At 35.0% G+C, this 27,046-nt stretch overlaps 1 long non-coding RNA gene across 1 annotated transcript; it reads right to left on the bottom strand.

Moving 5' to 3' along the window:
• Window positions 1–24,440: 24,440 nt before the first annotated feature.
• On the bottom strand, window positions 24,441–25,551 carry LOC131059767 (uncharacterized). Its single transcript, XR_009110241.2, has 2 exons — window positions 25,437–25,551; window positions 24,441–24,858 (listed from the first exon to the last, which is right to left on the bottom strand). It is a non-coding gene; the product is annotated as an uncharacterized LOC131059767 (long non-coding RNA).
• Window positions 25,552–27,046: the final 1,495 nt, after the last annotated feature.

Genomic DNA, 27,046 nt, shown 5'->3' on the forward strand with positions numbered 1-27,046 from the left:
TGTTCTTCATTGGATGCTTCTGCATGGTTGTGGATCTCTGCTCTCGCAGCTATGGATGGATACATGTGGTAGATTGATGTATATGATTTTTATGGCATATGTAATTGATTCTTGATGTAAATGTAATTTCAATGAGAACTATGTTCCTTGTTGTAAAGGATATTGTATTCATGTAAATGGTTATAGCATATTAGGAGCATGTAATGAATAGATAATTGGGGTTAGGAGCATTTAGTATTGGTGTTTTAAAATGAACTTGAAGTGGATGGTTAATATTCATGTTGTAGGATGGTGAATGATCATATATGCATGAAAAGGACAAATAATGTTAGTATGAATTAGTTCATGGTGGTAATTGTGTTTTCATTATTATGATGTTATGCTATTGCTTATGGGTAGGTTTAGGTAATGACATTGAGATGCCCTAGGGAATGATATTGTTGTTTGTGTTTATTTCCACTTGCGATATATGCTCTTGTGATTATATTCATGAAGGTTAAATATTAAATTGTTAATGCTTGTATCATGCTTTGGAGTAGATAGTTATATGTGTTGCATTAGTAGATGATTTTTTTTTTAAATCTCTATTTGCATGTTAGGTAGTGGTTGTTTTCTTGGCTTTAGTTTCCCTATATTTAATCTTATAGTACTTTGCATCCATGTTAGACAAGATGCCTGCTAGAGGTAGATATCGTGGTCATAGGGGTACTCGACAAAACCCTCATCCAGAATTTTCTAGAGGTTCACCTCATGAGCAGCAACAACAAGGTCAGTGGAGTGGCAATGTAGTTCTGCAATTGGTTAATGTACTTCAGGAGATTCTTGGTCATTTAGTGTTGAGATAGGAGGAGAGTTAGCAAGAGAGATCTCATCATTCTAGTCATTGAAGTAGAGAGTAGGTTCAAAAGTGAGGGAGGGAACATTCACCTTCATCTCAGAGGAGAGTTGATGTGACACCTGATCAGGATGCGATTACAGTAGGTCACATGAGGGATCTTCTTAGGTCTTGTCCTCCCACTTTTGATGGTGTTGGCAGTGGTATGGAGGTAGAGACTTGGCTCTTCGATATGGGTAGGTTTTTTCTATGCATCCATATAGTAGTAACACCAAGGTGAGGTCTGTTATCATCCATCTTCATGATTTTACATCAACATGGCGGCATATGGAGGAGAAGAAGCTACATTTGGACATTGCGACAGTTTCATGGGAGTAGTTTTTGGAGCAGTTTCATGCTTAGTTCTTGTCAGACCACTGGAGATAGAGGAAGGATGATGAGTTTCATAATTTGAGGCAATAGGATATGTTAGTTGAGTAGTATGAGCGTAAGTTATTTGAGCTTATGCAGTACGTTGAGATAGTAGATGATGAGCTGATGTTGATTCATAATTTTGTGAGAGGTCTTAGTGATCGCATCAGCGGTGAGGTTGGGATGCATGATCCTAAGACTATGGAGGCAGCTGTGGAAAAGGCGTGGTATGTAGAGGAGAATCCAACTTTGTCTCTAGGAGGTACGCTTGGTGTGTAGTCTATTAGTGCTCCAATTTCAAGATCAGACATGAGGGATGCTAAGAGTCAGGCATCAGGACATGCTAGGAGTGATCCTCCATCATTCAGAGGTGAGCATTTTCAAAAAAAGGATAGTTCTCACTATCATAATTTTACTCCTAGACATAGATCATGAGGTGACAAAGAGTGTAGCAGGTAGTGTGCTATTCAATTTTAGGCTTCACAGGTAGCATAGAGTTCTCAATAGAACTCTAGTGGAGGCAGCTTTCAGCAGCCTTACGCACCTTTAGTTATTCGTGGATTCAGTAGAGGGAGTTGTTTTACTTTTGGTCAGCAGGGACATTATGCAACGAGTTGTTCTCAGTGATCTACTCAGGTATTTGTTCAAAGGCCAGAAGCTTCAGATCCCACACTTGGTGATGCAGGGGGATCTCATCGGATTTATGCAATGGTGGATAACCATCAACGTGACCGTAAGAGAGTAGTTAGAGAGTCTTCAGGTCATGGGCTAGTAGCTTACTTTGGTGATCGTGCACATTTTATAGCATCAGGAGTTGATCCTCAGAGGTTGCGACATGGAGTAGAAAAGGGTCCAACGGGACTCGAGTGATGATTTGCAGTGATTTTGGGGAGGATGCAACATGTTGAGACACGTATTTTCCTACTTGTTTCAGGCTTCCTGAAGTAAGCCTGGGACAAGGGGTGGAGGATGTATCACCCCTCCCTGATTCATGTTTCCTTTTTTGTGCATCATTAGATTACATTGGTATATCTTAGACTATTTTTTGATGCTTTGATTGGATGCTGATGGATTTATCTATGATTTAGATGCTTCATTATGAACATTAGACATATTATAGGGTGCTTGACATCATGATTACATGGGGATGATGACATTTCTAGACTATTGTGATGATGGATTACTCTTTGATGATTGATATGTGTGCTCATTCCTATGTGTGTCTCATGTTTTCTCTATGTTAATTTGATGGAATTGCATTATGTACTAACTCTATCTTATGATGATGACAACTATGATTATGCTTGTTTATTGCAACTATCTTGTACTATGTTTGTGATAAGGGATGATGTCATACCACTCATTCATGAGAACGATATGACATTGTGATTTCCTTTCACTTGTCTATTTATTTCATGATATATTATTGTATATGTTGCTTTATACATGGCGGTGATGATAGGTTTGCAGGTACCAGACATTGACTCCACCTGGCTTCATAAGTTTGAGTGTGTCTTATCCCAATGGCAAGTTGATCGGAGTGGAAATGAAAACTCATTCTATAGTCTAGGTTTAAGTTGATCACCCTTATTAGTTTAGTGTCTTGGTGTGAGTTATTGTTTAGCGTCTAGCAATTCCTTGGGTTATTCTATGTTGGATTGCTTTGTGCAGTGTTGTGATTATTGATTGGTTTAATTATTTATTAATTTATTAAATTGATTTATAGAGTTTAATAATGTTAAATTAAATTAATGAATTAATATAGTTTATAATAATAAATTAAATAAATAATTGATATAAATATTTAAGTGTTATAGCATGATTATTATTATTTATCCTTTTTTTTATAGTTAGAATAATGATTGAATATCATTATGGTTTATCAAGGATTAAAAGTTAATTGATTATTTGTGGGTATTTATTTATTTATATACCTTTGATTATTTAATTATTGGATTTTTTATGTAATTATGATTTACACTTTATTTGTGGCTTTTTTATTTTGTTATTAGCCCTTGGTTTATTTTATTGGGCTTGGTTTATTACTATTTTATTGTTTTTAAATTAATTACTTATGTTTCTTGTTACTTGGATAAATGGAAATAATATATTACTTACCTACCCTTTTATTATTATTGGTTATATTGCTTTGGGGAAATAAAATATAATATATGGTATGGTAAGTAGATTATTTTGTATTTCTAAATATTTTGATTGGCCGACATTTGCAATGGTTTTGGGTTTGATTTTCTATTTAATTGGTTTCCTGTGCATTCACCTGGGTTGGCCTTCGGGAAGGATTTCATACATTCAGTTGTGGATTGGATTTGGATTTGTTTGCTTAGAGATTGTTTAGCTTGGCAGGAGTGTTGGATTGCTCTTCATCAGATCTTCTTTTGGCCATAATTCCTATTGTTTCAGGTTGGAGATTTTACCCAGTGTTCTTCACACTTGGTTTTCTAAAAGATTATTTGCTCAGTGTCTGTGATGTTTTCTTGGGATGGGTACAGTGTATACATTGGATTAATATTGGGAATGAATATTAATAAGGGAAGCTTTGATATTTTTATAGGTCTTGTCGTGAATACTTTTCTGTGAAAATTTCAGTGTCTTTCCTTTGTATGATTGTAGTGTGTGTTTTCCCGATTGAGCTATGTTTTGGTTCCTTTGAATGATTTGTTGGGCTTATTCGATTGAATGTTTAATTGAATCTCTTTTGAGAGTATTTTTTAGGTTTATTATAGCCTTAGTGATTTTATGTGTTGATCGTAAGTTATTTATTTCCATTTATTGAAAAAATGTGCTAATACTATGGAAGCACTATTATTTGTGTCAAAGGTGTTTTTCTTTTTAGCAAAAGCTCTAGCCTATTGGTCATATGCACTGTCTGAAGTAGCAAATGTGCTAAAACCTTATGTAAGCACTAAAACATTGAGTGAAAGCATTGTATAACCTATCAAAAGCACTACACTATTTATCAAAAGGACTATAACAGATAACAAAGGCATTGCAAAAGTTGGTAAAATCTCTACTCTGCAGAGCATATGCGTTGTTCTGATTATTTTACCTTCCGAGTCAATTTTGTGGTTTTCTGAGATTTTTTATTTGGTTTTTCGATTACCCAAAGGCTATTTGTGATTCCTAATATGTTCCAAGATTGATTTATTGATTGATCATTTAATTATTTGGCTATATTTGGTTATATGTGATTATTAGTAGCCGGACTCCATTATTATATTCCTATATGATGGATTTCTTGCTTGCCTAAGAGGTTGCCATGTTGTATATGATGTTATTGGAATGATTTGACACCTTGGACTTCTAGGTCTTGTATTATCGTGAGCCCATGGTCATGTTGAGATTTTATGTTTTTAATTTTTTTTGTTGTAACTCTAAGGTCTAGGTGCCTGCTAGGAGGAGTGAGCTTTCAAGTGAGTGACTGAAATTGCAAGGGGCTAGACAACTAGGTTACCCAAGGTCTAAATCACCGGATATCTCATTGGAAGTTTGATTGTAATCAACTGATAACTTATTATAATAATTCTTGGGTTTGGGTAGTGTTGGTTAACAGATTTGTTGTCTTTGAAATCTCTATTCACTACTTAACCTCCGTTACCCTTTAAAGACAAATTTGCAACCGCACAGTTAGATAAACAAAAATAATTCATTCTCCTCTTAATTAAGGTGCAAATCCCTTCAAAGATCTTTAATGAATTAACTTAATCTAATGAGTTCATGTACACTTTTAACCAGGAAGCACTAAAGGAATTCACCTCCACACATCAATATGTTATGAAGATGCAAAATATTCATATATCGATCTAAGAAAATAGCCCGTTGTCTATCTTAACTGGTCCAACTTAATGCACAGAAATGAAAGAAGAATTTTCAACTCTTCACTTTGTAAATATTTTCAATATGAGGATGAAATCAATTTGGAAAAGACTTCATTCACACTGAAATAAATTCCCCAGATTTAAACATACAAATTCAAACTGTCAAAATCGAATTCATATATTCAATCACAGATGAATAACTTTCCCCATATCTTAAAACTAGATAAAGTACTCCATGAGCTTACTTCAGCACACAAATAAAATTTCTTGGACCTTTACAAAGTCTTTTCACCAGAAATATATAGTCCAATCTTCCTGCCTCAACCACCCGGTAACCACAAAGTTACACCGCTCTACCCGAGGGTGAGTAAACAGTTTTAAAAACTGATTTATAAAATAGTTCCTTAACTAAACATAGAGAAGAACAAAGTAAACATGGAAAAAGTGTAAAAAAATCTTTCAGTTTCACGATAGCGGATGACCAACTTGATCTTTCTTCCACTCCACAAATGCTTCTGTGAATTATTGGATGACAGGTACATTCGAAATGCCTACGTGTAAAATCTATTGTCGCCAAACCTTTTTATCATGACGCATCTGTATTACTTTATTTTCATGATTGTTCAATTGGTCGATGCATAAGAACAACTAGGATTCAATTTAGCAATGGTAGAGAAATCATTCTTGGTGATCACCGTTGCACTCTTAACCATATCAATTTATGTTCCAAAGGATTTGCTTATAGCATTAGCAGTGTCAACATTTTGTCCATCCTCCCTCATGTATTTCACCCCTATGCATTTTAGGTCTTTAAGCATGCTTTGCACTAGTTCAGACAATTCTCAACTAAGCTTTACAAGCTCCTCATAACCTTGTTTTATCACCAAATTTATCCATTCAATATTCTTTTTGAAGACGTACATAATATTGTCATCAAATCCTTGTAAAAGATTCTCTGCGAGGAACTTCATTACACCATGCTCTTGAATTTCCTCGATTTGGGCTCCAGTTCGGGCCCATTTGGGTTCTTTATTTTTCCAAGTTGTGATTTCCTTTTCCAATTCTCAGATGACTTTGGCAGCATCATCATATACCTTGCTCAGATTCCAAATATATTATGTTCCTTATTTCATGATCATGTCCAACCACTCAAGGAACAGCTCATGCACCATTTTATTCCTCTGGACTTCTGCAAGCGACTTCTAATTACCAAGGGATTTGGGGTTGAAGAGAGCTGGTTGTTCAGACACTAGCTGGGGTTCTAATCCATAGATTGCATCAATGTATTCCGCCATTTGTTTTAAAGACTCTTTAATTAGTTCCCTTTTGTCTTTTTCATCTTTGCAAGTCCTGGTTATGATCTTTTTCATTGAAGCTTCAAGATGAAAAATGTTTGTGGCTCAAGAAGCAGTTCCAATATTCACTTTTTCAATGGTAAAATCCTAGGTTGTAGGATTATCTTCTTTCTCATTCGTCAATGGGAATGTTATCTCCACAGTCCAATTCTCACTATCAACATCAAAATCAATTTTGGAAATAGTTTTTAGCTTCTGCACCTTGGGATTTTTTCCCAGGCACTTGCTCACCATGTCTTCCAGCATAACTGAGATGGAAACTAAATTTTTTTTCTTTCTACTCAGAGTATTTTCTAACCATAGGGGGCTAGAGCACGTAGGGGTTTTGTCAGAGCTAGATTCTGCTTCCTTTCCCTTCCTTACCACTAATGTGGTAATAGTGTTTATTGTATCATCCACCTACCACTTGCATTATCAATATCATGTACTTCTGAATCTGAATGATTCAAAGTGTTATCCATCTCAGGTGAGATCTCTAAATCCACCACCTCTATATCCACAAGAGATTCCTTAATTCTGCTTTTGGTTCTAGCCCTAGTGGTCCTAGTAGAAGTTGGTTCCTTTTTTATTTTCATTGACCTAGCAATCTGATTGACTTTATCTCGTGTTCTGGACGATCCTACAACACAAGGTGTAACACGAGAGTTAGCCAATTGGACTTTAGTAGATGAAGTTAAACTTTTTCTAGAACTCTTTCCTATTCTTCGCTCTCTTAGCCATTTCTTTGTTCTTCTGATGACTGGGAATGTTCTGACTTGAATTTGATCTTCTTCATCTTTATCGCAGTCTATTTCTAGAATCACACCCTCTTGTCTACCATCCAAAAACTGAGGATCAATCAATTCACCATCATCCTCCTCAACATTAGAGAGAATCATCTTCAAATCATAAGCTTTGATTTGTTGTATAGTTAACCTTAGATGTGCTCTTTTCCTAACTTCAAATTCATCACAACAATCAACCCAGAAGTCTTCAACATTTGGCACATGTGTGAAATCCTTTCTCTATGTTAAATGAGAAGCAGCAAAACCTTCGGCATCAAAATTTGCTCGAGGTACGTACAATTGAAAATTCAATTTCTTAAATTCCAACTCTGAATTTAGGGCATCAGAGACAATATTACAAATGAAATATGCCAATTCAATAGGAAATAAGACACTTGAGTGTTATTTAGCTTTGTATTTCTTGTTAATGCAGGTGATGTGTCTACATATCTCCATCACAATCTACCTATCAAATGCATACCTTGGCAACTTATAAGCCTCTCCTTCAAAACCTCCTGCCCTTAGATAGGTAAACCTTGGGAATTGTACGAAAAAACTATCATAGGTACTTATCAGTTACATGGCTTCATCAGATTATCATACACAAGCAAGGTTATCATACACTCTTTTAGTTGTAGTGCTCCAAAAGATTTCAACACTTTGCATTTATAAGAAGTTAAATAACATAACTTTGTCAAAAAATATACTTACAATATCCATTTTAAGCCTTCAATTTATATGTCAAGGAGACCTAGTAATTACCCAATTGTTTTTCAAATAATGTGATCAAACTCATGGCCCAAGATTTGTCAAATAGGTACATTATGGACCCATACAACCTTCTCCAAGAGTAAATCCTCCCAAGATAGAATATATCCCATGATTCAATTTTTATATCCCTATGAAAAAACATGTGCTATGTAAATCCCAAGCATTCTAGTTTGGAGAACTAGTAAAGCATTATACCCTTTTACATGTGACTACTTTAACTAGTCAAAAATGCTAGTCATATTCCACCTATTAACTACTTAATAATTTACTCAAAATTATATAGATCTAGTGACAAAGTAAAGGGAGTCCCACTAAAAGAATCTAGACATATGTTTAATGTAGGTTATTCTTTTTCATGTAAAGACATTATAAATAAATTTAAAAAAATATTGAATAAATGGAGCTAGAACTAGGGGCATGCAACATGTATAACACATGGTCCTAAAAGTTACCATTAACGAAAACCCAAAACCTTAGTAAAATCAAAATGAAATGTTTAAATTTTTTATATGAACCATTTTCATGACAATGTTGCTATGCATTCTATGTAATTGAATACTATCTCATTAATTCATTCAATAAATTCCTACTAATTCCCATGGTTCATCATCTTCAATCTTTAGTTGAGGTTTTATAATTTTGAATAAAGAAGGATAATGTATGACTCCTTCTTTCCTTTCCCAATTTTCAATCCAAAAAGTTGTTGAATATTATTATATTTTCTACCTTTTCTATGTATTAATAACCAATGATACTTATTATAACCTTCTTTTAAAAAATTACAAAACAATATTGTTCTTTCATCTATTTATTTATTTATTTATGAAACATAATTTAATTGAGAATATTTAACTCACTTCCATATAATTATAGTAGAACTTATGAAGGTAAGTAAAAGATTCAAATTAGAGACTACAAAATCAGTAACATAGCTTGTTTATAAACTAGATAAGGATTTATTCTTTTGTGTCCATTCTTCTTGTAATTTAAAAAATATTAAATTCTTACAATACATACCTTCATTCTAAAATTTTAACTGCGATGTGTTGCATATTATGTCTTGCTTGTTTCAAAATGCATTTACTACAGAATTTTTGTGTTTATTATGGCTCTGGCCAACTTTAGCCCAGTAGTTGATGCTGGTGTTGGAGTTGCTACAATGGACCCTCATGGCGCCCCTGAACAAATGCACTCGCAAATTTGTTTCGAAAATGTTTCACGAGGTATGTCCTCGCCTGATGTTGTACTTCCTGTTTAGGATTTTGATAATGCCTGTGATTAGCTTGAAAAATGTACTTTGATAGGATATTTTGTGGGTAGGATCCCTTGTGAAAGCATGCTTCATGATTGGGTCGCCAAAGCCTGGTCTCCTCATGGAGTTTGGCTTGATGGTGTCCAAAGCCTCATGAAATGTTTTTTTTTGTTCCTCTTTTCAAACCCTTCCCTTGTAGAGGCTATTCTCTCCCATGGGCCTTGGATAGTTAGGTCTTCCCTCTTGGTTTTTCAGCAATGGTCTCGTGACTTTTCTATCTCATATGACAAAAAACTGTGGGTTCTAGTCTGGGTTGAGTTCCCTGGTCTTCATTTTCCTTGTTGGCCTTTCATGCAAACCATTGCTTACTCTATTAGCAAAGTTGTTTGCCTTGAGCCAGACCATTTTTCTAATGCTCATCCTCAAAAGAGGGTATGTGTTGAGGTCAACATTTCTCACGACCTGAAAGAAACTATTGATATCCAAGTGGCAAGAAACACCTTCACCCAGAATGTGCTCTATTTGAACCTACCCAACACTTATTATCAGTGCCAGTCGATGAAATACAAGATCAGGGATTGTCCCTTGGCTAATCCGAAAATAAAACCCCTTGTTACGGAGTTTGGCTCTCGACCTATGGAGGGAGCTAAGAAGGATGAATGGACCACTATTGTTCATAAAGATAAAAACTCTACGGCTTCATCACAAAAGACTCTCGTCGGTTCCAGTTCTCAACTAATGACGGAGCCTCCTTCGCAGTCTCTGTCTTCCCAGGCAATTTCTACTTCAGTTTCAAACCCTGACCAATAGGGGAAGGCCTCTTCTAAGGGTGTTGCTCGCCCTCCTTGGGTGCGCACTCCTCAGGCTGTGTCTATGATTTCTGCTCCACACTCTCTATGCCGCTCTCATAGCCCTTCTAGGCATGCTGAGATTGTAGATAGTGGTTCAGAAAAAAATGAGTTATCTCTAGTGGGGACCCAAATTTTTTGCACAATAGCTTCTCCTCTTTTGCAGAGGAGGAAGATATGTTGGTTTTGTCATGAATTACATCTCATGGAATGTTCGAGGTCTCACAAACCTCTCCAAAAAATATTTTGTTCGAGATGTTCATCAACCTGTTGTAGGCCTCGATGTTCTTTGCCTCCAGGAAGTCAAAACTCCAGGTTTCCTGCTCAATGCTGCATGTCATGTTCTTTGGGTGGATAGCCTTGTTTTTGCCTCCTAGCATGAATTTGGTTGAGGTGGATTTGTTACTCTCATTTCACCTCGGTGGTGCTCTGCAATCATCTCTCATGGCTTTGATTCGTGCAATGCGTCGTCTGGGTTTTGCTGTCAATTGATAATCATTCTGTTCGAATCGTTAATGTTTATGCTCCCAATGATTCGATTGATAGAAAATACAACTGACATTGGATTGTGGACAATTTGCCACCTGCCACTTGGGTCATGTGTGGGGACTTCAATATTGTTGAGGTGGCATCTGATAAAGATGGATTTTTTCCTTTCTACTGGACAGATGGTGAGCGGGAATCTTGGTACTATATGCACAATAAATTAGGTCTTTTCGACCCCAACACAAACCATCGCTGCCCTGGTAGCGTCTAGCACACTTGGTCTAATTTCAGAGATTGTTCTGAAATAATTCTTAAAAGGCTTGATCATGCTATGATATATGTGCAATCTTTTTTCTCCTTTTCTGAAGATCATGATCTACCTGTCACTTCTCTTGTTGATGTGATGTTGTCCGACCACTTCCCCATAAAGTTTAGCATTGAATGGTAGACATCTAGGCAACGTCCTTCCAAAATGCAGTTCTACCTCAACACGTCTCTCCTCCACTATAAAACCATGATGGCCCACATTCAAAGGGTTTGGAATTTAGAGCCAAGGCCCCATCATCACACTGGTTGGATTATGTGGTGGCATGACGCCATCACTCGCTCTGTGAGGTTTATACACATTTATGGTAGACAACTCGCCATATACCGCAAGCAGTCATATGATGTGACCACCAAAGCTCTTTGTGCTTCCATAGAAGCTCTGGCCTTCAAACTGTTTGATTCTACCCTGCAACTTCATTTAGCCTAGCTCCACCATCATAAACAAGTTGTTGATAGCCACTCAGCCAGAGGAGCTCAAATAAAAGCCAGGTTACACTGGCTCAAGGTGGGTGATAGGGCCTCTAAGGAATTCTTCATGGCTCTACGTGCCCATCATACCTCTGTAGGGATCAAGAAAATCAAAGAGGGGCACTCTTCTCACTGAATTGCCAGACATTTTGCAAGCCTTTTTCCATCATTATGAGAAGGTGTTCACAGCGTAAGGAGACTCTCCGGCCAGAACCCAAGCTTTGCAAGACTACTTAGCCATTGTTCCCAAATGGCTTTCTGATTCTCAACAAGCCTTTTGTGATCTCTTTCTGACCATTGATGATCTCAAGGAAGCCTCTTTTTCCACGGTAGATGACAAAGCCCCAAGCTTTGATGGCTTCCCCAGTGAATTCTACAAAGCTCTTTGGTCTTGTATTGGTCCCGACCTCCATAAGGTCTATCTAGAATCTTTTCATTCCCGATCGCTGGGAAAAATGATTAACCAAGGCAACATCAAATTTATCCCTAAGGATAGGGATCCAGTGGACACTTGCAATTGGCGGCTTATTACCTTGCTCAATGTCTCTTATAAGATCATTTCCAAAGCGTTGGCTCTCAAGATCCGCCATCTCCTGCCTCTTGTTGTTCGTCTGGAACAAACTACTTTTATTAAATCCAAGTTTATTCTGGACAATATTATTGTCATTTGGGAAGGAATGGATTGGGCCAGACGCTCTCAACAACAGGAAATATTTCTTAAGATTGACTTCACAAAAGCATATGATCGCATTGAGTGGTTGTTTATCTTGGCTATGCTCAAAGCCCTTGGCTTTGGTCCCCAATTCATCCAATCTATCCATATGTTATTTGGAGATGCCTCAGCTTGCATCACCATTAATGACCGACAGTCTGAGGCTTTTAGCCTTTTCAAATTCATTCACCAGGGATGTCCTCTGGCTCCTGCTTTATATGTTCTTGTAGCGGAAGGGCTTGGTTACTTACTTGCTAATGTTATCTTTGTTGGCCGTGTTTGTGGTATCTCCCTGCCTGAGTCACCTTCACAACTTGTCAATGGTCAATTTGTGGATGATTCCTTTCTCACTCTCATTGAGGATAAAGATAATGTGCAAGCCGCTCTTCAGTGTCTGAACACCTTTTGCTTGTCTTCTGGTTCGTCCATTCAATGGCACAAGACGCAATTGTATAGGCAATCTTTTCTTTTTTCTCCGCCTTGGATCCTCTAGTATGACTAAAAATGGCTTCAACATGGCAAAAAATTTTACTTTCTGTGCATTCCTTTTGCCTTCCAAGCTTCGCCTTCGGATCTCTAGAATGTAGTTTTAGCTAGGATTGAGAAAAAGCTTGCCTACTGGATCACCAATCCTCTCTCTTTGGCTAGTAAATTCCAAGTTTGCTCCAAAGTGTTGGCCGCCACCCATGTCTACTACTCCTCATGTTGGGCTCCTTCTAAGGTCTCTTACATGAAGTTGGAAAGACTTTTGCGGGCCTTTCTTTGGGCATTTGGGTCTAACCATCATGGTTTCCAAAGGGTTGCTTGGGAATGTTGTTGTCTTCCCAAGGAATCCGGAGGGCTCAGCCTTATTTCTACCTAGAACCAAGGGCTCGACTTATGTGCTAAATGGATTATCAGAGCCTTATCTAGCGACGAGGCCTAGAAAATTCTTCTTTGGCATTGCATTTCTTTAGGCTTTCTTACCAAAAGGCTAGCTTGGAAGGGGATTGGCTTGCAAACCCTGCTCACTATGAAGGACCCTGTTCAGATCCAGGGTACTTTTGTGCTTAAAATCATCTGGCGTGCTTGGGAAGCTATCAAGCCTTGGCTTCAATGGGTCGTCGATGGCTTTCGGGATAGGTTATCCATGAATCAACACAACCTTTGGTGGTCACCTCTTTTCAGGTACAAGGGTTACCACTGGCCAAAATCTAGGGTGTAAGTGCTTTGCATTTTCACAAACGCAACATTAGAACACCTAAGGATCTGTTTTCCAGAGCTTCTATGAGCCTCAAGTCATGGGAAGACCTCCAGGTCTAGTTTTGCCTATCTCGACTAGATCGACAGACTTATGACCTTCTGGTCTCGGCCTTACCCTCAAATTTACTCCATAAGCTCGGTATTTGGCTTGTCAGACCTTGGTGGAAAGACTAGAAATGGTATCCTTGGACTCCTTTCACCAACTACAAACCCAAAATGGGTTATCTCTGGTTGGTTCCTCATTTGCCTATGGTCCATATTCTCAATCAACGGTGGCACTTGCAGTCTTCTCAGACTTCTTGGAGATTTAGGTTTCTTGTTGTCTAGTCCGCCACCACTAAACCCAAGATTGCACACTTTGCTTGGTGTGTACTCTTCCAAGGGTTGCCTTTGGGTTCCAAACTTAAGCATTTGGGGGTTCCTGATCCTCGATGCCTTTTTTTTGGTCACCCAGAAACTTTTATGCATATTTTTTGGTTCTGTAGAAGGGCTCAACAGTATTGGAGCTAGATTCATGATTTCTTTCAGCCTTTTCGGCCTGAGCCATTTTCCTGGCACATGGCTCTTCTGGGTGATTCGTCTAGAATCCCCTTTAAATTTTCCCAAATTTGGCATGCTTTCAAAATGGAGATCCTATTTACTCTTTGGAAGGATAGGAATGCAATTATTTTTTTCACAACTGTTTGGACATTAATGTCTCGCTTTATGCTAAAGCTTGCATTTGCAACAATGTATTAATGCATATTCAGGTTCAAGTTGACAAGGTGGCCCTAGAGGTGGGCCACCTTTAGGATCTTCTCCAGCACTGGGGCAATGCCCCTTGTGCAGTTGCCAGAGTGTCGTCGGATTCTGTGTCTTGCGACCGTACTCCGCCCCATGGCCATCGTCGCGGTCGTAGCTCCTTTGTCCGCCACTCTCAGACCTCACGGTCCTAGCCTCCCTGTCGCCCCTCAAGCGGGAGAGATGGTGCTTGGCGACACCGCTTGGCTTCTCCACCATGTCGTGGCTCTGCCTCGGGGTGGCCCTCTACTGCTCCTATGACTTTTTCTCCTCCCACTAGTGATGATTCTGGGTGGCCCTCTGCCACCACTTCCAAATTTCCTCGCCTGGCCCTGGCGATCTCGCCTCCCAAACAGGGGGAAGGAGAAATTGATAAAGATCCTAAAGATGGGTGGTCCGTGCTAGACCCGACTCCTGGCCCCGCTGATGTTTGGGGCAAGAAAGATGATCCTGATCCTCCTCCCTTGGCTGCCACTGCTTTGGTTGCTTGAGAAAGTTTTTTGATGAATAGCTTATTTTTTTTGTTTATGGCCATTGGTCGTGTGACTCTCGCGGGGTGATCTTGTATCCCCTGGCCTTTTTTTGTGAATATGTACTTTTATATTTTTAATTAATAGAGAAGGCCTATTCATCAAAAAAAAAATTAACTGTGATGTTTCATGTTTAGATAATAAATGCAATAATATTGTTTTTTTCTATAACTATACAATTGTTCAGTTTTAACTTTTTAATATTATATTTTGAAATAGTATAAATGTCTTATATGATGTATGAGAAAAGTAAAGCCCAAAGTAGTGATGGTGGATCATTCTTTTTAATATAAAGCTTGTTTGAATTATCATTATATTTTCCAAACATTTTATTTTTTATTAATAATTTTGTCAATAGATGAGGATGCATTGTTATTTCATAACAAAAAGTTTGTTTTTTTTTCATAAAAGGAAAGTGAAGCAAGATTCTAATTAATAAAAGGGTCAATAAGGATACGAAATTTTACAGTCTATATTTCATAACAATTAAATATATAAAAAAAACACCATAATCAAAATAAAAATTAAATAATTAATAATAATTTAAAATTAGCATACTATTAATCGTCTTCTTTACTGTTGCGGCCATGAATCTGCCAAGGAGCCAAATTAATATTACGCAGGAGAAAAGGAGGTATGTGTGAACATAGACTAAGGAAGGAGCCTGGAAATTTCAGTTACTGAAAAGTCTTTTGATGCTCTGCTCATATTGTCAGTAGAAAAAATGAAAGGAGGGAAAAAAGTACAAAAGAAACAGAGAGAGAGAGAGAGAGGAAAGTTGAAAACGAACTCTGAATGAGGAAGATGGGTGGAAGTTTCCTGCTGTAACTCGTAACATATCTCTACGGCAGATTTCTTTGAGTCTTTTAATGCTCGCATGATGCAAACTGGTCCTTTTTCTTTTTGCTGTGGAGAAATAAATTTATTTGTTAAATGTAAAAATGTCTATAAAATAAACATTTAAGTAGGGGAGAGGTTCTAATAGTTGAGCACATTCTTATTGTTTTGTTTTTTTTCATAAAAGTGGTCAGGCCACTAAACTTTTTTATTAATTTTAGAAATTTTTATATCGGGTTCAAAAGGCATACCGGCAGGAAAGAACCCGTAAGAAAACCTCTAGTTGTCGCCTTATATGTTAACCAAATAACTAATCTACCCTTACAAAATAGCTGGATCCAGTTGATCCGAAATCCCATCCAAACCCATACAAATTGGCCTATATATAGAGGTCCCCTAGGACATATCCAGATACAAAAGATCCTCAACTGATTATAACTCAGTTGGTTACAAAATGAAGAGTTGCATTATATAGAAGTTTCCTCGAGAAGAACCAAGAGCCCAACAGCTATTATCAATCGGGGAGCAGCAGCAGATTACAAAAAATGGACATCATAAAAATTATCTCCTCAAGAAGAACATGCCAAGACACCAAGGAGCCCATAAATTTGTACCAAAGGGGAGTCAAAAACTAAAGTAGACCAATTATATCCTCCTCCAGAAAATTGAGCCAAGAAGAATCGCCCAAAAACCTAAACCATTAGTGTAATGTGGTGTCCAAATCCAACATCCCATAGACAGCCTGCCAAAAAAGAGTAAGAGATACTTGTAAAAACATGTTATCAAATAGCCATAAACCAATTACTCGAGCTTTCCACAGGTGAAGAAGGCCAAACATCATCAGGAACCAGAGCCTGTATCGGGACTGCGGGGAGAGGAGTAGTAGATGAAACAAAACAGAAATTAATTAGAGCATGGAGGCCAATTAACACATCCTGTGCCCTAGACAAAACCTGAGGAGAGATGAACTCAAGCAACCTATCTACAACTTTTAATGCTTCATTAATAGTATCGCAAATTAGGCCCATTCTAATTTCAAAGAGCAACTCTCCACAAAATCCATTCTCCAAAAGCTCTTGAACAGAAAGGAAACCCCCATAAGGAAGAGTACCCATATCAAAGTTATAATTATCCAAAGCTGACCCAAGATAATGCATATCAAGCAATGGAGGAGCCACAAATTTTGATGCAATAAGTTGGACCAGAGTCTTATCCCACAGAAGATCATAACAAATAGTAAAAAAATGAGACAAAACTTCTGAAGAAGAGATAAAAGAAGGAGAAAGCAACCAACGATTCCCCACCACCCTACGAATTTCAGACTCCAACTCCAAATTATCTAAAACAAAAATTCTCCCAAGCTTCTCAGAATCATACCCTTAATTATCAACAATGTCTACCTCTGGAGAATCTAATGAAACACGGTAAATCGGAAGTGTAATAGACATAAGAAGAAATTACCTTTCCCACAAAGAGAAATACTCACCAAGTTACCTTCAAAATAGCTGTTAAATGAAATCTGCACCAAAAAATAATATATAGCCGAGGCAAAAAAGCAGCTAATGTCTAAATTAATTTATCACCTTACACAATAATGAATGAATCAATCGTGTGAAAGCCAAGTATCCAAGAAATCATTCCAAGAGATGCATCTCGGCCGATCAAAAACTAAGCCAAACAGTTAACCACCTTACATAATAATGAATAATCCGCTCGTGCGAAGGCCAAGTATCCAAAAAAAACATTCCAAGTGATGCATCTTGGCTGATCCGAATTAAACCAACAAATAAATAATGATTGATCCTTATTATCACCACTGTGAGAAGTACCAAAATATCACCACCTAAGCCGAAAAATAGTACAACAGTTGTTGATCAATTTAATATCTATATTTGTTGATTTAATGTTCAATTTTTTGGACAACTTTGCATCAGTAGTTGTGACTTTAATACTCATAATTGAATGAAATGTACCCTTATTGTAAAAAACAACCAATCATGTGATGCCACATCAGCTACACAAGTATTGGTGCCCCTTATGCACAACTATTGGTCTCTCCTTTCTTGAGATGTGTTTCAACACCTTGGCAAAAATTATGTTGATGTGGCATCATGTTTGATGATGTGGCCCTGAAATCTTAGTTATAAGTAGGGGACTTGCCAAGTAAGTTGCTTTAAAAAATTGGGAGTGATTTGAAATTTCCACATAGGAATTTGAGAAGCATGAAGTTAGGGTGCTCAACGATGGGGTCCTCTCCTCTAAATTAACAAAATCATAGAAGTTTCCACAAGCTAAATAAAACAATAAACATCTATCCAAGTAATTTTGAAGGAGTTTTAGAAATTGAAGAGAATAAGTTGATGAAAGGGATTTCCAATCCATAACATTCTAGTTATGATCAACATCAAACACATATTTAGCCAAACAATCACCAAATACATTCCACTCTCTAGGAATCTAAATACAATCAATAAAATAATTAAAAAAAGATGACAAATTATGTTCTTCATACAAAGTCAATCTATGAAAAGATATTGAAAATTGTCTATTATTCAAAAGAGAAACCAAAACAATGGAAAACATCTCACATATAACATTTTTTCAACCTGGTTTACAATGTTTTTCATAGTCACAAGGATAGCCCAAGACCCTATTTGATTTTTAGTACCAATCCCCATAGTTAGAAAGAAATGAAAGAGAACAAATTCAACACTATGCCCTTAAACTCCACCATTCCGTGTAGCACCTAGATCCCCTAGGGAAGACCTATTAGTATTAATTTTAAAAAATCCTCTTGATAGAGGAGACTATTTAGAATCTCTATTTACCTTATTTAAAGATTTAATCCTAGAACTAAATTTAGTAGAAATATTCAAATATCACAAATCAACTATTTAAAATTAGATTGTTAAAAGGAGATTGGACTAGATTCATAAAGAATTTAGGCAATATAATTTCTTTAACTAAATCTAAAACCTTTGGCCAACTATAGTCAATAAGATTGATAACCTTAGAAGATATAGATTTCATTCCAATCAAATTTACCATACAATGAAAACATGACCTATGTCTGAGGTAATTGACAAAATGTAAGCAAAAGCAAAGGTGTCACAATGCTAGCACAAAAATTTAATTGAGAAACAATGTGAGCAAAAACATTGATTTCAAATATTCCTTCACTGCCTTCAAAGGCCCTCTAAAACAAACACTATTAGAAAAGATGAGATGTGGAATCCTAACTAACCCCACAAAAAGAACATTTAAACATAAGAAACCTCTTTTCATATATTCTACCAAGAGAGATTTATTTTGACAAAGAAGCCAAATAAATAACTTATTTTTTTTCTCAAGAATAGCTATTTCATATGTTTTTATTCTATGGAAAAATAGCATTACCCCTTTTTGTCATATTTCAAGACTTGGTATTGATGGGACACTAAGTAAACTCCCTTTTGATCAATTTCATAGGCAACCAAACCTACCTCTTCTAAAGGGCAAGGTTAATATATCAAAATAGAATGAAGACAGTCATTTAGACCGTTCCCCACTAGCCAACAACTCAAATGCTTCCAATAGTAAAGATGGTTTTTTTCTCACCAACCTAGAGGTCTTGAAATTGCAAAATTTTAGAATAGCTAGCATCCAAAAAAATCTTACTAATGACTACAAGATGGGGATAGGAAGTAAGAATTGAATGATAAAATTCACAAGAATCTATATAAAAATTACCATTGTATCCTAAATTGACAATCCCAAAAGGTCCTTGTCTAACAAGAGATGTTCCCTTCTTAATACTATTCTAAATCATTTTTTTTACCAACTAAAATTATTCTCAATGTTGAGATTAGGATGTATTAAATTTTTTCAATTCCTAGCATTTAAATTTGGTGAGTTTTCTTATGATATTGTTTATTTCCTACTAATGTCAGGTCATGTAGTTGCACCTACCAACTAAGGCCACATACTACATGGATATGGCTATATGACATGTAAGTTGCTCATGTGGAAGTAGGTATCCAACTTGGTAGACACTACTAGAGGCTAACTTAGTTGCAACTTTCTATGTTGTAAGTTTTTGTATGATTGATTATGATAAATTTGATGATTTAATTACCTAATGTTATATTATGATGGGCAAGGAGTTATGTAAGATTAACTAACTCGGTTGGGTCCCATGTGATTGAAGCACCTATGCATGAAAGGTATGTTGTATGCATGTAAATCCATTATATATTTGAGGGGTCCTATACATGACAAGATAGACAGTGAAAATTTTTAATGCAAATTAGGTTGGTCTCATTTATGGCATTACATTCCAAGCAAAGTTGTTGCATGCATGCAAGTGCATAGTTGGGATAGGTATGCCAACATTAGATTCTTGTCCTGTGACAATCCTAGGTGTGAATCTTCTCTTGTGTACTTGTAGTTATTTGTTACTTATTTATTTTGCATTGGAGTACATGTTTCAAAATTTCATGGGCACCATTATGCCACTTAAATCTCTCCAAAAGTCATTTTTTTCTCAAATAACCTTTAGTAAGCTTAGATTATTAACTACATTATAACTTTAAGTTCTTACCAATAATTAAATTGGGACTATAATTTTGGACTATGGAGTTTTTATTTTAAAAGGGTTTTCCCCAAATATTTGTTGTTTTATGGTTTATTCTATTCTACATAAATTTATTTAAATAAATGAATGTGAATATAAAATGTAAGTATACAAGGATATTGCACCTATGACTATCTTTGTTGTTATTGATGTCGAACCTATGTTGTGTTGTGTTGGTGATGATGTTGATCTAGATATGTTTATGATGTTAGAGATGTAAAATGGAAGTATGTGGTTCAGTATGTTCTTAATATCTGGACGACTTGTTTAATGATGTTATGCTACAAAATTATTTGAAGATGTATGTTGTGTTGGTCAGATGATGTGCAATATTGATTAAAGTTGTTTTCAAAAGTTTTAATGTTTCCTACTTGGTTAAGAAATTATATTACCTTCATTGTTATCTACTCTAGTGAGCTATGTTATGATCCAGAATGTATGTTCATACTATATGTGCTTCAGATGATTGTGTAGGTCAAATGCTACTATTCTTAGGGTATATACTTCTTTTACAGTGGACCGCTTATTCTATTTTTGGGTCCAGGTTAAGACATTTTGGATTTAGCAGACTAGTTTGTATTGGCTTATGCATATTGGTCTGAGTGGTTGCGTGTAAAACAATTTTGATGATGGTTGGAAGGTGTCTCAACTTGGTGTGAACCCTCGTGCATCTTCTTTACCTTCCATATGATATATTTTGGGTCAATGCTATGCACACATTACACTTTTCTTTTGATCAACCTAGTAGATATTATTATTGATCTGAGTGGTATATAATGGACAAAATAGTTGTGTTTATGATATAGAGAAGATATTGTGTGTATCCATATGGTGTAATATGGTATGTTTAGATTATAGAGCAAATATGATGTGTAACAGTGGTTCAAAATTTGTGCAGAGAAGGCAAATTAGTATAAAATTGTGAACTGTTATCCTCATTTTGGTAAATGTTATTCTGTATATAATTAAGTCTATTATTATTGTATTTGGATAGTTGTTTTGTATCTTTCCCTTGAGAAGTGATTTTCAATTGTGTGAATCCTTATTTTTTATCTTGTCTAAAGTTGTGCAACTTAGTCTGCAAGTCTGGAGCAATAAACTCTTTGGCAGGAAGCCTTATTCATTGTAAACAATTGATATATATTGTGAGTTAGATTCTCATCGTTCTTTTTCTCTGTTTGTGTTTTCCATGTAAATCTAGTGTTTGTGTGTTGATGGTTGATGCTCATGTGATGTTGATTAATGTGTTGTTGCTAAATTAGTCAACGATGTTTATAATTAATCTGTTTTGAAGTTTCAGACTGACTCACTACCCCCTCTTAGTCATGTTGTGTGTTCAACAAAGGATTCAGATTTTTTTTGCATTATCTAGTGCTCACTTTGTTTTTTGTAAGAATTTATATTTTTCTAGCTAGATTCCTCTAATTTTTTTATTAAAATAAGTGGAGGGAGGGCCTCTAACCCATTATAGATCAAACACATAAACCATGAAGGTAAATGTTATTACAAAGAGAAAACATTAGAGTTACCCAAGAGGTAACCAAAACTAGGAGATAAAAAATCAAATGATAGATTGAAATAGAATTGTAAACCAATGACAAAAAAGATAAAACAAACCAAAACAATCCACAAAATAGGACAAAGCAACAAAATTAACATTACTAAAATTATGGGTTAGGACCCACTAGTAGTCCCAATGGCCTGGCAATCTGTGTATTTTTAACAATAACTCTTTTTCTTGCAACAAACAACAATCCAAGAAGAATCATCTTTGCTAGGACAACACAATAGAGAAAGGCTAGAGGAACCACTGAGGCCAATAGAGTAAACAATCTATCTATATAGAGTGTTTGGAAAGTACTTCAACCCCTCTTGGTAATTGAAGGCAATTGGTAAACCCAAGGGTCACATTCTAATCCATGGGGAATTACATATGTAATGAAGAACATTGATTAAACATGAAACATTAGGTCTAAGTATTGGATCATTCTAAGTCCATAATTTTGGTAAATCATTCATGGTTTTCTAGATCTATATGGCCTATATATGAAGGGATTGAGAAATAGATTGTATTAAAAGTTTTATAAAATTTTAAGGTATTTTTATTTTATAGATTTGAATTTTAATTCTAGTGAACTAATACAAGTCATTTGTGTTTAATAACCCATTTTAGAGGATAAATAAATTTGGATGTGCTTTGGAAGATGGTATTTTTTTCCATTATTTTCCCATTGAATACATTTTACTCTTACCATCTTTTTCCTTTTAGCTTTTATTTTATTTTATTAATGTGTTATTAATTTTTTTTAAATTATTGTAGATCTACATACATTAACATTATTGTATTAAGATTTAGTATATATTTTTTCATAATTTCCTTTCACAAGAAAAGTTTATAATATACTCTTCGAGTTGTAGTGTTCCACTAAATTTGAACACTTTGTGTCTTAAGAATTCTAATAACATAAATTTATGAAAAAATAGACATACAATATCCATCTTAAGCCTTTAATTTGTAGGTCAAATAGATCTAGCAAATTCCCTAAAAATTTTAAATAATTTGATCAAATTTATTGACCAACTTTAGTCAAATTGATACATTATGGACCCATATAACCTTCTCCAAGTGTAAATCCTCCTACGATAAAATATATCTCTTGATTCAATTTTTGTATCCCTATAGAAAAGCATGATCTATGTAACTCCCACGCACTCTAAGTTTGGAGAAGTCGTAATACATTATACCTTTTTCGCACACGACTACTTTAATTAGTCAAATATGCTAGTCATATTCCACATATTAACTACTAATTAATCTACTCAAAATTTCATAAAGCTAGTGACAAAGTATGGGGAGTCCCATTAAAATAATCTAAATATTTCTCTCGTGTAGGTTATTAGTTTTCATGTAAGAACATTATAAGTAATATTTAAAAGTATTGAATAAATGGACCTACATATATAACACCTAGTTTTAAAATTTATCAACATGAAAATCCAAAATCCTTAGCAAAATGAAAATGAAATGTTTAATTTTTTTATATGAATCATTTTTAAGTTGCTTTGGGAGAAAAAATTATATTTAATGAATTATTGGTTCAATCTATTTCTAATATCTATCTTGTTACAAATTGGTTTAAGCTTTTGGAAACTACAAAGCTTGAAGAACCATATGGATGATTCACTTTTTTGGATCAAAATGTAATAGCCTCATATATTAATCACTCGACTAAAATATATAAGTCTTCATCATATACTCATTAATTAATAATAAATCCATCCAAGACTTCATAATAATGATATAATATTGATATTCCTCTTTGTTGTATAAAAGCTTTCATAACACATTTACTAGCATTGATCTCTATCTCAAAAGGTTGTTGAGGATTAGGAAAATCTAAAATAGGTATGTGGTTGAATTTATACTTGATCAATTCAAGTCCCTTCACTTGGTCAAGTATGTAATATATAAAAATTTCTCTTTTTTATAAAAGTAGAGTATATAGAATGAATTATTTCAATAGAATTATTTTATTCATCAAATAATCAAAGAGTTTGATATTTATTATGGTGAGGTTACCATTCTTCTTAATGATAATTGAAATTTTATTCTAATTGCTCACAATCCAATTCAGCATCATCATGCAAAACACATATTCCCATGTAGTTAAATGAGATTTTTTTAGTGACAATGTAATCATTTATTATATTTAATTGGATACTATCTCATTAATTAATTCATTAAATTCCTACTAACTCTCATGGTTTGTCATTTTCAATCTTTAGTTGATATTTTATAAATTTTAAATAAAGAGAGATAATATGCGATTCTCTTCTTTTCTTTCCCAAATTTCAATCTTACGAAATTATTGGAATATTTTTATTATTTTTATATTTCTTTTGTTTTAATAACTAATGATAATTATTACAATCTTTTTTGAGATTACAAAACTATATTATTTCTTCATCCATTTATTTATTTATAAATCATTACTTAATTGATCATATTTTACTCACTTCTATATAATTATAATATAACTTATGAAGGTAAGTGAAAGGATCAAATGACTTACTAAAAAATCAGTAACATAACTTGTTTATAAGCTAGATCCAAAGATTTGTTCTTTTGTATATATTCATATTGTAATTTAAAAAATAAATTAAATTCTTCCAACACATATCTTACATCTGAAATTTTAAGTGTGATGTTTCATGTTTATTCGTGTTTGAATAATAAATGTAATGATACTTTTTTAAGTATACAATTGTCTAGTTTAAACTTTTCAATGTAGTATTTTAAGATATATCATTCTTTTTAATACAAGGCTTCTTTTAATTAGTGGGGACACTATACCTTCCCCATATTATGGAAGGTGAAAAGTCACAGCTTGGAATTCCACTTCAGATGTCCCTATTGGAAATTGAACTTGGGTCTCCACAATGAGAACCCAGCGTTTTAACCAGATAAGCTCAACCCCTTAAATGATGAGATGCATTGTTACTTCATAAAGAAAAATTACATTTTCCTGTTCAAAATAAAAAAATTAATAATATTGCTGCCATTCCCATTCTTACTTCATAAAGTTTAATTACATTTTTCCTTTTCTTTCCTTTACCGTTCCCATTCGCTCTTGTAAATCCTTTGATCGTCTTCTTTACTGTTGCTGCCATGATTCTGCCACGGACCCAAATTAACAGGTACCATAATATTGCGCAGGATTTGAGATGACACCAGTGGAATAAGCAAAGAAGATCTCACAATGCCTTTATCCCTTACTTGCATTCTCTTTTCCTACAACTCCCATGTATTCATAGATTAATGTAAAATAAATGGTTTCTTTTAAGATGTATCAAAATTATGTCATCAAGTAAACCCATTAATTTTCTTTCCATAAAATCTAATTAACTTTATTCTTGTCACAACTGTAATTAAAGTCCTGCAGTTTCTATAATTTTATTAAAAGATTTTTGAAATATGTCATTAATATTTTAGATCATACTACATGATTCATATTTAGAATTAAAATAGAAAGCAAAATACATAAAATAACAACAAAACAATGTATTTCAAAAATGTTTTAAATAGAGAGCAGAGTATGTAGAACAGCAGCAAACAGAGAAATTTTGCATAAAGCGTAACCCAAAAATCTTTTGCAATTTATAGTTTTGAAAAAGAAAATAGAGATAAATAACTGATTATCTCGGTCAGTATGAGGGCCATACAAGCTGAAACCTGAAAAAAAAAAGCAAAACTATAGGAAACAAACATTCAGTGCAGTCTTCTGTCATAGATCTTAACCCTATATGTTTAGGTGGATATGAAAAATCTTAACCCTATAAATGACTTGTGTTTCTATTTCTTTTATTTACCTTTCTTGTTTGTTCTTGTGAATCCTATTTTCATCGTCTGCTTCATTTTTGCTGCCATTAATCATACTAATGCGCAGAATTTGGAATAAGCAAACGCTCCAGCAATGCTTTATCCCTTACTTTTGCATTCTCTTTTCCTACAACTCCCATGTATTTATAGAGAAATGTAGCGTATATGGTAAGAAATTGCAGTCGTTGAAAAGTAAAAGCAATCGAGATTCGAGAGGAAAGAAGGACAAAACGAGGAATGCGTGATAGCAATAAGGAAGGTGCCTGGAAAGTCTGAATGTTGTCAGTAGAAAAAATGAAAGTAGGGAAAAAAGTACAAAAGAAATCGAGATAGAGAGGAAAGTTGAAAACAAACTCTGAATGATGAAGATGGGTGGAAGTTTCCTACTGTAAGTTGTAACATATCTCTACGGCAGATTTCTTTGAGTTTTTTAATGTTCGCACGATGCAAAGTGGTCCTTTTTCTTTTTGCTTTGGGAAAAAAAATTATTTGTTAAATGTAAATAAGTTTATAAAACTACAATCTAAGTAGGGCAGAGGACCCCGTGCCAGAATAGCCGTGTCTAGTTTTTAGGCTGAGTACAGTACGAATCTTGGTGTTTAACATGTCATTTTGGAGTTAGAATAGTTACATCTTTCTTTCTATTGTTGTGATAGCAATTGTCTATTTAACTTTTTTTTTTTTAAAAAGAAAAATCAATCATGTCATGCCACATCAGATGCACAAGTATGGGGGCTATTTATGCACAATTATTGGTCTCACTTTTTTTTGGGTTGTTTTAGACACTTTGGCAAAAAACATGTTGATGTGGCCCTCGAAGCTTATTTATAAGGAGGGGACTTGCCAAGTAAGCTGTTGTAAAAAATTGGGAGTGCTTTGAAATTTCCATGTAGGATTTTGAGTTAGGGTGCTCAACTATTGGTCCTCTCGTGTAAACTAACAAAATCATAAAAGTTACCACAAGCTAAATAAAAGGATAAAACATCAATTCAAGTCATTTTGAAGGATTTTTAAAAATTGAAGAGAATAAATTGAAAAAAGAGATTTCCAATCCATAACATTCTAGGGGAAAGGACCCAGTAGTTGAACATGTACCAATTGTTGTGAGGGTTGTTGATACCTTTTGTTCCAAAAATTGAACAAATAAAACCTATTGCTTGAAACAAAAAATATCAATTTTTGTTAGGAAATGTACCAATAGTTTTTAGGAAATGTACCAATAGTTGTTAAGAAATGTACTAATATTGTAAAAAGTAACCAATCAAGTGATGTCATATCAGCTGCACAACTATTGGGGTCTCTTTTGCATGCCTATTGGTCTCACTTTTTGGGGGGGTTGTTTTGGACACCCTGGCAAAAAGCATGCTGATGTGGCATCATATTTGATGATGTGGCCCTAAAACCTTAGTTATAAGCAGGGGACTTGCCAAGTAAGCTGCTGTAAAAAAATCAGAGTGATTTGAAATTTCCAAGTAGGATTTTGAGAAGTGTGAAGTTAGGGTGCACAACTACTGGGTCCTTTCCCCTAGTTATGATCAACATCAAACACCTATTTAGCCAAATAATCACCAACTACATTCGACTCTCTAGGTATATGAAT

This window comes from Cryptomeria japonica, chromosome 3 (assembly GCF_030272615.1).
Source record: "Cryptomeria japonica chromosome 3, Sugi_1.0, whole genome shotgun sequence".
Lineage (NCBI taxonomy): Eukaryota > Viridiplantae > Streptophyta > Pinopsida > Cupressales > Cupressaceae > Cryptomeria > Cryptomeria japonica.